Consider the following 12,354-nt stretch of genomic DNA (forward strand, 5'->3'; position numbering starts at 1 on the left):
TGTTTTATTTCTAAGAACTGTATTTGTTATTTTTTTTTTTTCTGGTTCCACATGAATCAAAGTACTATTTTTTCAAGATCTTTAAAGTATGACACCAGTGCTTTGATGGGGATTGCATTGAATCTATAGATTGCTTTGGGTAATATGGACATTTTAATGATGTTGATTTTCCCCAGCTATGAGCATGGTATGTTCTTCTATTTGTTGACATCTTCTGCTATTTCCTTTCTCAAAGTTTCACAATTCTCTTTATAGAGATCTTTCACGTCTTTTGTTGGATTTATTCCCAGGTATTTCATCTTCTTTGGTGCTGTTGTAAAAGGAATAGAGTCTTTGATTTTGTTCCTGGCTTGACAATTGTTGGCATATATAAATACTACTGATTTCTGGGCATTGATTTTGTAACTTGAGATGTTGCTTACATTCCTTGATTACTTCTAAGAGCTTTGCAGTTGAGTCCCTGGGATTTTCCAGGTATAAGATTATGTCATCTCCCTCCTCTGCCCCCATTTGGATTCCTGTGATCTCCTTCTCTTGCCTGATTATGATTGGCTAGGACTTCCAACGCTGTGTTAAATATCAGTGGAGACAGTGGGCATCCTTGTCTGGTTCCAGATTTGAGTGGAAATGCTTTAAGTTGTACTTCATTCAGTATGATATTGGATGTGGGTTAGCTGTAGATAGCCTCTGTCAGCTTAAGGAATGTTTCTTCTAAGCCTATTTTTTGGAGTGTTTTTATCATGAAAAGATGCTGGCTATTGTCAAAAGCCTTTTCTGCATCAATTGAAAGAATCATATGGTCTTTGTTTTTTATTCTATTATCGTGGTGTATTGTATTTATAGATTTGTGTATGTTGAACCAACCTTGTGTCTCTGGGATAAAACCCACTTGATCATGGTTGTATAACTTTTTTAATGTGTTGTTATATTCTGTTTGCTAATATCTTGTTGAATATTTTTGCATCAATATTCATTAATGATATTGGTCTACAGTTTTCTTTTTTGTTGGGTCCCTTCCTGGTTGGGGAATCAGGGTGATACTTGCTTCATAGGATGTGTTAGGGAGGATTCCTTCTTTCTCTGTATTTTGAAAAGTTTATGCACTATAGAAACTAGTTCCTCTTTGAAGATTTGATAGAATTCTAGTGTGAAAACATCTTGTCCAGGGCTTTTCTTTTTTGGGAGATTTTGTAGAACTGATGCTAGTTCAGTACTTGATATTGGTCTATTCCAGATTTCTAAATCTTTCTGAGTGAGTTTTGGAAGGTATTGTGCTTCCAGATATTGGTCCATTTACTCTACATTTTCATATTTCTGGGAATAGAGTTTTTGTAGTAATTGCTGACAATCTTTTGTATTTCAGTGGCATCTGTTGTTATTTCCCCCTTATCATTTCTGATTATAGTTATTAGAGATCTTGTTTTTCTGTTCTGGTTAGTCTAGCAAAGGATTTGTCAATTTTATTAATCTTCTCAAAGTACCAACTTTTTGTTTCACTGATCTTCTGAATACTTCTATCATTTTCAATTTCATTTAGTTCTGCTATAATTTTGGTTATTTCTTTTCTTTTGCTGGGTTTGGGATTAGATTGTTCTTCCTTTTCCAGTTGCTTGAGATGGCCCATTAGATTGCTGATTTGCTCTTTCTGTTTTCTTAAAGGCATCTAATGCTATAAATTTCCCTCTAAGGACTGCCTTTGCAGTATCCCACAGGTACTGATAGTTTGTGGCTTCACTCCCATTTTGTTCCAGAAATCTAATGATCTCCTTTTTGATCTCATCTATGACCCAGCTATCATTTAGCATAGGGTTATTTAGTTTCCATGATTTTAATTTGAGTATGAAGATTTCTGTTGCTCTTGAGTTCAACTTTTATTCCATGATGGTCTGAGAAGATACAGGGGATAATTTCTATTCTTTTGAAATTTTTGAGGTTAGTTTTGTGACCTAAGATATGATGAATTTTGGAAGACAATCAATGGGTTGATGAGAAGAATGTGTATTTGGTTTTGTTAGGATAAAGTGTTCTATAAATGTCTGTTAAGTCCATTTTGTTCTAGTCTTATTTAAGTCCATTATTTCTTTGTTTTGTTTCTGCTTGGAGGATCAGTCCAGTATTGTCAATGGGGTGTTAAAATCTTCAACTATTATAGGGTGGGAAGGCATCATATCTTTCAGATGAGTTAGTGTTTGTTTTATGTATCAAGGAGCATTCAGATAGGGTGCATAAATATTAACTATTGAAATCTCTTCATATTGTGCGTTTTTCCCTTGACCAGTATCCAGTTTCCGTCTTTGTCTTTCATTATTTTTGTTGGTTTGAATCCCACTGTATCTGCATGCAAGATTGCAACCTCAGCTTTTTTCTGCTTTCCATTTGCCTGGAATACCGTCATCCATCCCTTCATCCTGAGTCTTGTTTTTATCTTTTGAGCTAAGGTGTATTTCTTGTAGGCAACAGATATCTGGCCTTAGTTTTTGTATCCAGTCAGCCAGCCTATGCCTCTTTAAAGGAAGTTCAAACCATTCACGTTAATTGCGAGAATTGATAGATGTGGTAGAATTTTGGTCATCTTGTTTTTCAGAAGTCTAGCACTTAATTTTATGCCTCTCACCATCGTAAAAGCTAGGCTTTGTTCTTTAACTTATGGGTAGGTTTACTTTGGTGGTGTACTCTCCTGTTGATTGTTATGAAGAATAGGTGTATTTTCTGTACAGGTGGCCAAGTCATGGCAAATTTCCTCAGCATGTGGATGTCAGTGAATTACTTGATTTTTCCATCATAAATGAAACTCAGTTTAGCAGGATACAGGATCCCGGGCTGGAAATCATTTTGTTCAAGAATGTTGAAGGTCAATGACCATCCTTTTCTGGCTTGGAAAGTTTTGGCTAAAAGATCTGCAGCCATCCTTATACTTTTCCCTTTGTAAGGAATGCTTTTCTTATGCCTGGCTGCTTGCAGAAGTTTCTCCTTCATATTAACATTGGCAAAATTAATTACAATGTGTCTAGGACAGTGGTTCTCAACCTGTGGGTAGCGACCCACAGGAACTGTATTAAAGGGTCGTGGCATTAGGAAGGTTGAGAACCACTGATCTAGGAAATGGTTTGTTTGGATTGAGTTGTGCTGGGGTTCTGAAACTATCTACTATCTGAATTTCTGTATCTCTTGCAATACCTGGGAAGTTCTACACCATAATGTCTTCGAGCAGAGAATTTGTGCCTTTGGGACCATCCTCTTCTCCTTCAGGAATCCCTATAATTTGGATGTTTGACTTCTTGGAATGATCCCATAACTCTCTCAGGGAATATTCTGTTCTTTTTCTCCATTTTCTGCCTCTTTGAATGCTTGGGATTATTCAAAAGTCTTGTCTTCTTTATCTGACATTCTTTCTTTGCACTGCTCAACTCTGTTTCTGAGAGACTTTACTGTATTTTGAAGCTCCTCGACTACCTTTTTCTTTCTTTTTTTATTGTTGGGGATTCATTGAGGATACACAGAAGCAGGTTACACTGATTGCTTTTGTTAGATAAGGACCCTCTTATATTTGTGTCCTGTCCCCAAAAGGTGAACCCTGTCCCTTGACCCCCCACACCCTCCCTCCTTCCCTATCTCAGCTCTCCACATCCCCATCCCCACTATATATTAGGACCTTAATTGTCTTCATATCAGAATTGAGTACCTAGGGTTATTTCTTCATTCTTGTGATGCTTTACTAAGAATCATGTGTTCCACATCCATCCGGGTTAATACATAGGATGTGAAGTCTCCGTCTTTTTTAGTGGCTGAGCAGTATTCCATGGTATATAAATACCACATTGTTAATCCATTATTGAGTTGGTGGGCATTTAGGCTGTTTCCTCATTTTGGTGATTCTAAATTGAGCTGCAATGAACAGTCTAGTACAAGTGTCCTTGTGATAAAAGGATTTTTTTTCTTCTGGGTAGATTGCATTCAAATACTTTTTTCAATTCAATTTATAAGCTCTGCTATATCTTTCCTCATTATGTCCACATCTTTGGTGACTTTGTGAATTTATTACTTTCTTGAGACAACTTCTGAAGTGTTTTTTTGTTCTCTGTTTCCATCTTTTCCTCCATTCCAATTATCTTATTTACCATCCACATTCTAAATTCTGTTTCTGACATTCCAGCAATTTCTCTGTGGATGGAATTATCTGTTGTATTTTCTTTCCAAGAAGCTTTGATCTGCTCTGATTTTTCATGCTGCCAGAGTTCTTCGGCTCATTCCTCCTCAGTATTATGTTAATTATACTTTTTTGGTTGAGTTGACAGGTTGTTCCTGATGGGTCCACTCCTTCCTGTTGCAGCACCACTGCTGCACTAACAAAAGCAGAGAAGTGGTGAATCCCCATACAGTGTCTCCAGGGGGACAAGACTCAGTAGGCAGTACTGGCCCAGAGCTCCACTCAAAGTCGCTCTGCCAGCGCTGGCTCCGCTCACCAAATCAAGCTCACAAGGCTGCCCAGCTGACAGTGGTGGCCCAGAGTTCAGGAGAGATGCTTATGCCCTGGATACCATCCAGCTAATTGAGCACTGAGGGCTGTAGCTCTGTGCACAGGGTAGGCCCAGAGCTCAGACAAAGTCACTCAGTCGGGCGGCGCCTGTGGCTCAACGGGTAGGGCACCGGTCCCATATGCCGGAGGTGGCGGGTTCAAGCCCAGCCCCGGCCAAAAAAAAAAAAAAAAAAAAAGAGTCACTCAGTCACCAGGCACTGTCTGCCCAGTCAAGCTGAGGGGGCTGCTACCCAGCAGGGGGTCCAGGTCTAAGGTTCAGATAAGAGTTGCTCAGGCACCAGGCACAGCCCACCCAATTGAGCTTAGAGAGTCTCCGCCCAGTGGAGAGTGTTAATCCAAAGCTGAGTTCAAAGTAGCTTAAACCTTGGCCCTGCCCACCCAGTTGAGCTCAGAGAGCCTTGCCTGGTGGAGGCCAGAGGTCCAAAACTCAGTTCAAAGTCACTTAGACACCAGCCTGTGCACCCAGTCGAGCTCAGAGAGCTATGCCTGGCAGAGGGGGGCAGGTCCAAAGTTCAATCACAAGTCAAAGTTGTTTAAGCAGTGGCCAATGCTCACCCAGTGGAGCTCAGACGTTGTCCTGGAGGGCAGAAAACAGAGATGCCTGAGAATTCCTGAGGAGCTGAAGATGCGTAAATGGTTCACCTTCTCCCCGCCAACGTTTGGACTGCCCTGCTAGTGTTTTCACGCTGCAGGTCGGCAGCCAGCAGGCTTTGTGAGCTTCCCAGGGAGTTCGTCCAACGCTCTGAACTCTTCAGGGGACAGTCCCTCTAGCATCTAGGGTGGAGGAAGGGTGATCCAGGTGCTCAGGATTGCAGGAAAAATAGCTGGTCTTTTGTGCCAGACAGAATGGGGCCTAAGCTCAGTGGTGGGACCTCAGTAAGGGAGAAGGACTAGGACTTAGCAGCTGCTCTCTCATGGGACAAGGTGAGGAGACATTTGAACCCTGTTTGCTGGCTGGCTGGTCACCCACCACAGAGTCCTGTTTGGGGAGAGGAGTCTCCCTTCCTCTGGGAGCTGGGCTTGTACCTGTTGTTTTTCTTTCACTTTCTTATTTCTGCTTTTGATTCAGGCGGGGTGATGTGAATCTCACACAGTCCTCTCAGTGTTGAGCTTCCATCCACTTTAGTCCAATATCTCTCCCTTTGGGCACGAGCCCCTGGCAAAAGCTGCTTCTAGTCAGCCATGTTCACACTATTCCCAGGTTTGTGTTCTAATTTTTCTATTTTTAGTAGAGATGGATCTTGCTCTTCCTTAGACTGGTCTCAAACTCCTGAGCTCGAGCAATCCTTCTACTTGGGCCTCCCAGAGTGATAAGATTATAGGTGTGGGCCACCACATCCAGCCTTCAATGTTATTATTATTTTTTTCACCCTTGGTAGAGTGCAGAGACATCATAGCTCACAGCAACTTGAATCTCTTAGGCTCAAGTGATCCTCTTGTCTTAGCCTGTCAAATAGTTGGGACTATAGGCACCTGCCTTTTTTTAAAGATGGGGTCTCGCTCTGAAGCTGGTCAAGATCGGTTTCACCGAGAAGCTCATAAAGAACGAAAGGCTAAAGGAGTTGTTCCTGTGGGTCTCTGGGGGACGTATACTCTAGGCAGAGGCAAGAGCCAGGGCAAGGCCCCAGGACAGGAGCAACAGGAAGGTAACGAGTACGGCTGGAGTAGAGTAAGTGAGGGGAGACCCAGAGGCGATAAGCCTAGGGAAGTAAATCTGTGTGTATGTACTGGAGTTGGGGGTTGCCGGGACAGATGAGCCAGAGAAGAAGAAAGGCTAAGCATCTGAATGACTTTCTTTTCTTTTCTTTTTTTGAGACAGAGTCTCACTTTACCAACTTCAGTAGAGTGTTGCAGTGTCCCAGCTCATAGCAACCTCAGACTCTCAGGCTCAAGCGATCCTCTTGCCTCAGCCTCCCAAGTAGCTGGGACTACAGGTGCCCACCACAACTCCTGGCTGTGTTTTTTAAAGAGATCTCACTCTTGCTCAGGTTAGTCTTGAACTCCTGAGCTCAACCAATCCACCTACCTCAGCCTCTCGGAGTGCTGGGATGACAGGCGTGAGCCTCTGTGCCCAGCTGAGTGACTTTATTTTCAACATAGAGTCCTCCAGTGACAAACCACTAGCCATTGCCAAGTTCACAAATGCTTAGTGATTCACCTTCAGGAACAACATCACTTCATCTTTATCTCCTCTTCAGAGTTTTGGACTACGTGGGATGGATAATACTTGTTTTTCTTTAAATTAAAAACACAAGCACTACTTTCTTAAACCTCGTCTGGTTTTCTAACATTAACCTCCTTTGCTGTTATGAATTCTTTCTGAATTCCCCAGGACTCCCACACCACAGCTTACTCTTCCTTAGCGTTCTTGTACTGCTTCCACAATCTTCTGGGTAACAAAGCTGTGTCCCAGAGAAATCCATCTCCCACATCTTTAAGGGTTAAAAGTCTCTTACGACAAATATATCATAAATCTGTTTCAGTTTTGCTATCTTTATTTAACAAGAAATATTCTGTTGGGATAGTTGTGGACTTCCATTATGACATCACTTCTCTAACTCCTTTTATCCCCCTCCAGCTGTTTCTAGCTTTCCTTATAGGCACACAAGGATTTCACAGGAATCTCTCTTTCCTTTGTAATCTCTTTCCTTATGTTAGATTTATTCCTTTTATTTATTTATTTTTCTTTTTGAGACAGAGCCTCAAGCTGTCGCCCTGGGTAAAGTACCGTGGCATCATAGCTCATAGCAACCTCCATCTCCTGGGCTCAAGCGATTCTCCTGCCTCCACCTCCCAAGTAGCTGGGACTACAGGTGCCCGCCACTGCACCTGGCTATTTTTTGGTTGCAGCCGTCATTGTTGTTTGGTGGGCCCGGGCTGGACTCGAACCTGCCAGCTCAGGTGTATGTGGCTGGCGCCTTAGCCGCTTGAGCCACAGGCACGGAGCCGATTTATTCCTTTTAAGGAACATTTATCCATTAATTTCAGTCACAGATCTCAACTTGGGAGCAAGTTAATTTTATTAACCAAATTGTGTTAAGATTTCAAATAATAGTAATGATAATACTAATGATAAAAATCCTAGATAAAAATAATGACCAACACATTTTGAGTAGACACTGGCTAAGTACTTTCCATGTACTGACATCAGTTCTTATCACAAATCTATGAGAAAGGTACAATTATTTTTACCCTCATTTTAAGATGAGAAAAAGTAACCTGCCCAAGATTACACTTTTAGGAAGGGGTGGGACTGGTGTTAACCCTATAAGTACCTGACATCAGAGTCTGAGCTCCTGGACTGAGCTGTATGTTCCCTCACTTTATATATCGGTATAAACATGAGTGTGACAAGGACATGAGCATGATCCCTGAACTGTTTTCCATTTCTCTGATGTTTTTGTTGAGAATTCTTGTGAATTTCTGCATGTAATTCTCTTTGGAGAATCCCTCCCTCCCTCCACTCTGTCTTCCTGACATGGCAGCACCATCCTCTCCTGTAACTGTTCTGAATGTTTGCATATCCATCCTATATACTCCAGTATGAAAATCAGGTTGGAGTCAATGTATTTCTCTAAGATACATCTTATTCCTTTTCTTTATTTTATTTTATTTTTTATTTTTTTTTGTAGAGACAGAGTCTCGCTTTATGGCCCTTGGTAGAGTGTCTTGGCCTCACACAGCTCACAGCAACCTCCAACTCCTGGGCTTAAGCGATTCTCTTGCCTCAGCCTCCCGAGCAGCTGGGACTACAGGCGCCCGCCACAACGCCCGGCTATTTTTTGGTTGCAGTTTGGCCGGGGCTGGGTTTGAACCTGCCACCCTCGGTATATGGGGCCGGTGCCTTACTGACTGAGCCACAGGCGCCACCCCTTATTCCTTTTCTTATCAGAAGTTCAATTCTGACTATTATATATCCCCGCCCAGAAAAAAGAAATCCCATCTAATTTCATCTATGTAGTAAACATTTGCTGTCCATCTTTCTTTTTCTCTTCAAAGTTAGCGTAAGGGGCAGAAAATCATCCATGGTGCGGCCTGTCTCATAGGCTCTCGGTCATGGGTGTATACCATTTGTCAGGAAGTCACCAACTTCCAGGAAACATCTCCTCTTAGAGATAATAAGTTTCTCCTCACTTACTGTATTTTCCTTTATCTTTCCTTAATCACATCTAACTTCACCTTCCCAAGGTGAAGACTTACAGATATTTTATAACTGCAATGTTCTAATTTCTTCTTTAGAGTATCGCGTTTTTCTATCAATTACCTAAGATACTTTTTTTTATGCTCAAAACAAATATTTTAATTAATTTTTCAGAATTACATTAGAATTCTATTTTTATTTTATTTTATTTTATTTTTAATATTGGGGATTCATTGAGGGTACAATAAGCCAGGTTACACTGATTGCAATTGTTAGGTAAAGTCCCTCTTGCAATCATGTCTTGCCCCCATAAAGTGTGACACACACCAAGGCCCCACCCCCCTCCTAAGATACTTGTTTTAAATATGTTCTGCCCTCCCGAATTTTTATTTCATTTCCTTCTTTCAGAGTTTATTCTCTTCCCTCCCTCCTCATTATAATTTGCTGTTTCTAATTTAGATCTATCTTTTATTTGATTGGATGAATGACTTCATCTCCTTTATCTTTAGTATGGATTAAGGAATATAAAAATTCAATAGAAGCTCCTGTGTCAGACTATGGTATTTCTGAGCATATAAAAAAACCAAAATACTGGCTCATAGTCATGTCCATCCCATCCAATAACCAGAGTTAAGATATGCTCATTTTGCGTGTGTCAATCCCAAATGTTAGGGCAACCCACATTTCCTTAGCGAGCTGGTAGTTTAGTTTAACAAAGCTGAACCCATCTTCTCTAGCCTTTCTGAAAACTTTGATATACCTACTAGTGTAGTGGTATTTTCTTTTTCTTTCTTTTTTTTTTTTTTTAGACACAGTGTCACTCTGTCACCCAGGCTAGCGCTGGGTGGCATACGCTTAGCTCACAGCAACCTCAAACTCCTAGGTTCAAGCAATCTTCCTGCCTTAGCTTCCTGAGTAGCTGGGACTATAGTCACCTGCCTCTTTGCCCAACTAATTTTTCTAGTCTCATTTTCCTCAGGCTGCTCTTGACTTCCTGAGCAGATCCTTCCATCTTGGCCTCCAGAGTGCTAGTATTACAGGCATGAGCCATCGCACGTGGCTGGTAGTGGTATTTTCTGTAAAGAAATATGTTTGTAATCTTTAAGAAAAAAAGAGGGGGAAAGTATCATGTGGCTATGTTATCAGAGTTTGAGGATTGATTTTTCTGAAGAATCTAAACTTGTATTAGTGTACTTCTGAATACAAACTGAATATACTATTTGATAAATGACTAAATATACATTCTAAAAATAAATACATGCACATAAAATATGAAATATTTATAAACATTTTCACATAGAAATTTATTTCTTTTTCTTCTAAAAATGAAAATGCATGATAAGAAAGAAATAATTATAAAACTTTATTTCCTATTGTTTCTAAGACAAAAAGGTTTTGGGAAAAGTAAAAACAAAAGTGAATGCTTAATAGCCATTAAGGAACTGAAATGGGCAGAGAAGATAACAGACACATGATTTTTGAAAGTTTATAATTTGTAATTTTCCATAGTAAAAAGTACCAAATTGCTAAGAACTGTGTTTTAGCGTTATCTTTTATACACACACATTTTCTCTCTCTGTTTCTCTCACTTACATATGCGCACGCACACACGTGCTCTCCCAAAAAGCTGTGCCGACTCAAATAATTTGCACAAAACCAAGGAGCATAATCGAAAGTGAAATACATTACTATTACATGAGCTCAGAAGGGCCACTCCTGTAAACGGAGGAGTAAGTTATCAACTCAAAGAGCCTTTCTACAACGTATAAATTACCCTTACTGGATTTCAACACAGTAAGAGTTCTATGAGAATACTAGGAAATTAGCTAGGAAACCCAGTTTTTAGAAAAAATAAAATTACTGAAGTTTTCACAGTCAAAAAAGAAAAATATTCACAAGATAGAACTTACCACAATAGACAATAGTAAAAGTAGGGAGTAGAGTCAGCAACCAGGGGCAAGAAAGAAGAGAAAACAGAGAGCATTTTAATTACGGAAATTTCAAAACAAACAAGCAGCAAATGGCAGCAAACACATTTTTAAAATGCAAGCATCCATTTAAGTTTCACCATGGAAAAGCAAAAAACAAACGTGCAACAAATTTAGCAGCTACAAAGCTAAAGGTCCAGTAAAAGGTAGTGACGAGAATATAAACAAAAGTCTGTGACTTTTACCATGCAATAAACATGATGACAGAATAGTATTAATATCATAACCAGTGAAAATTATTCCTTTCAGGGGTCGATTTAGCATGAAGAAGACTAGTCATGAACTGCTCAGAGGTTTCAATATATTCTTCATACCTAATTTCCAGCTAATTCTATTTCATGTTAGTAAATCTATGAGGAACTTTATTACCATAGGTAACCATAGCAAGTCTCTCTACAGAGGTCTTCATTGAGCCCCAGAAATGATGGATTATGCTTTAGGTATTTGTAAGGTCATACGTAATCTGGAGAGTTACGGTAGAACAAAAGGCTGTGGTTCCAGCTGAAGAAAAGCAAGAGCTGGGTACTGTTTCAGAAATGGAAGAAAACTCAGTAGTAACATTTATTCTAAGGTTTTTCTATGTGGGTCTCACAGTAAGAATCACAATGCAAAACCAGACAAAGAAACCTAAGCTGCTGAATCAACACAAATCTAACCATAAAGTGAGAGGCAAAGCATACGACTTTCCACTTTTAATTAGCTTTAAATGAATTTAATTCACTACTAGTTTGCTTTACCTCATCAAAATAAATTAGGGTCTATTTTATAGAATCTTTTCCTTTACAGAAAGATTTAAAGCAATGGTAATCAATTCTTGCCAGCATTTTCTCAGGTAAGATGTGGTTTACATATAACTTTTCACTACATAAAGGAAGCACATGCTGTCTTATTAAACAGATTTAATACATCAAATACCATCAGAATATGAGGTCAAATTAAATTTCAAGTTCTCTCCATATCTTTATCCCTCTCTCCCCCCAAATTTAAATGGCAAAAGTGGATTTCTCTCCTCAGTAGTGCTTATTAGAGTCAAGGTTAAGAGACCCAAGATCAAATTAACACAGTATCTCATCAATTCTAAAAGGCACATTCTGCCCACATTTTAATAGTTCTGTAGTTGGTATTCATCTTTCAACTGATAGGATATCCTAGTTTAATACACAGGGTTCCCCGCCTCCCACCTTTTTTTTCCTCTTTCTTTCTTTTTTTTTTTTTTTTTTGCAGTTTTTGGCCAGGGCTGGGTCTGAACCCGCCACCTCCGGCATATGGGGCCAGCGCCCTACTCCTTTGACTAACAGGCGCCGCCCTCCCCTTTCTTAAATGCTTATAAAGTATGTTTTATAATTGATGGCATCTTAGATCACATGAAATGTAGTATGTTCTATTTATACCTCTGAGCAACAACACATAAATCGACCTCTGTAAAATGAGGTGAAACAATATGGTTAAAAAAAAGAAATTCTGTGTGTAAATGTTGATGAAAGAAATGTTTCAAAGGATAAAAACAAACTAAAGTGATGACAAAGTGGCTCATTTACCAAAGAATCTCATTAGTGTTAACATATGGTTTTCCATGCACTGCCTAAAACCTCTCAATAATACATTTCTTAACGTAACTTACAGTATTTTAACAAAATTTCTTTGGTTAATGAATTCAGTTGATAGCAGATAGCAACAGAATGCCCACA

General features: G+C 39.7%; 1 protein-coding gene across 9 annotated transcripts in view; it reads right to left on the minus strand.

Moving 5' to 3' along the window:
- Positions 1-12,354, minus strand: part of DOCK7 (dedicator of cytokinesis 7) — a 243,075-nt gene that overhangs the window by 20,368 nt on the left and 210,353 nt on the right. The gene's annotated exons all lie outside the window — the stretch shown is intronic.

This window comes from Nycticebus coucang, chromosome 22 (genome assembly GCF_027406575.1).
Source record: "Nycticebus coucang isolate mNycCou1 chromosome 22, mNycCou1.pri, whole genome shotgun sequence".
Lineage (NCBI taxonomy): Eukaryota > Metazoa > Chordata > Mammalia > Primates > Lorisidae > Nycticebus > Nycticebus coucang.